This window comes from Pundamilia nyererei, unplaced genomic scaffold (genome assembly GCF_000239375.1).
Source record: "Pundamilia nyererei isolate P.nyererei 1_Seehausen unplaced genomic scaffold, PunNye1.0 scaffold00374, whole genome shotgun sequence".
Lineage (NCBI taxonomy): Eukaryota > Metazoa > Chordata > Actinopteri > Cichliformes > Cichlidae > Pundamilia > Pundamilia nyererei.
Window position 1 is genome coordinate 332,450 of NW_005187775.1, and position 1,429 is coordinate 333,878.

Below are 1,429 nucleotides of genomic sequence, written 5' to 3' on the forward strand. Positions count from 1 at the left end.
TTTTTAACTTTTAATCCAAGTCACAAACAAGACAACCCACGCTGTGACACAGTTTCATCACTTTATTACAGTAAATGAGTCCATATCGTACGCACACAGAACAGAGACAGACTTGTTTGTTTCTCTCTCCCTCTCCCTCCAGCACTCAAGCTCAGTGGTCTACGGGCCAGAGTGACACTAAAGTAAACAGATTAAATAAAAAATTAACAGATGTGATTTTTGTTTTTTTAAAGGAGGTAATATTAACATCTGAGTTTTCAGAGAATTTAAGAACAATTTCTGAGATTCAGACTTCATGAAACTGTCAGTAATGTACATCCACACACACCTGATAGGTCTGTCGTAACACAGGCGCCCATGTCCACCCTGTTGTGATCGTTAGCAGCGATTCTGAATGCCACACAGCGCATAAACACAAAAATGCCCACATGTTGAGTACAAGCTGGACTCTAACCCAACTAAACACCTGTGAGATCGCTCGACACTTTTCCTCTCGATACTGCACAGTAATCATATTTTGCAAACTGTCACAAGCAAAAAGAGTTCTGTTCCAAAATGAGAATTAATGAGACGCTCGCTCTGATCCCGAGGCGTCAGTTAAGACTGCATTGTCAAACCTGCTGGCATCTGTGTTGTGATGCTCTGAGTAAAAAGCACGAAAAATTTCCGAAACCATAACCAAGCAGTTTATAAACGCATAGATTGAGGCAAGTGGAAGTCAAAAGTGAAAACCTGTTAATCCTGGAAAGTCACCAACACTCCTCCAAGCTCCTTATGACGATGACAACTGGAGCTGTGGTTAAGCCTCAGAGCGCCAACACTGAAGGACACATTTCGTATAATGGGGGAGACACAGAGGCACCTAATAAAGCACCATCATATAACTCAGTAGGACATGTAAATCTCAGGTGCTTTTTAAACCTGCTCCACTTACAAGGCAAGAAATACAGGAAGTACAACCACACATAAAAATAATCAAAAAACACTAAAGAGCTTTATGAACTCTGATAAAAGTTCTTAACTGGAGCTGGAGAAGCTAAGAGTTAACTTTCAACTTTATGCCACAGACTGTAAATAAATGATGGACATAACTCCTGTCAGGTCACCCGTTGGTTAGTGAGGTCATGTTATAAAGCCCCATAGCAGATATTTTCACTGTCGCCATCTTAGCTTTCTGTAACGAGACATCATAGTGAGGGGGTAGACCCGACTGTGAAATGAAAGAAAAGCAAGATCGCAACTTGTTAACCAATAAGCACCATGTTCAGAGACTTGCAGTAACAACAGACAAGTGGGCGTGTCCAAAAACAAACTACACTTCAAGACGAGTGATTGAAGCGACTGAAACGAAGGATACCAATGATTGACGTATGAAGAGGTGATAAATACACTGATGGGTCATCTAAGCATCTAACCTTGGCTTCGCTTT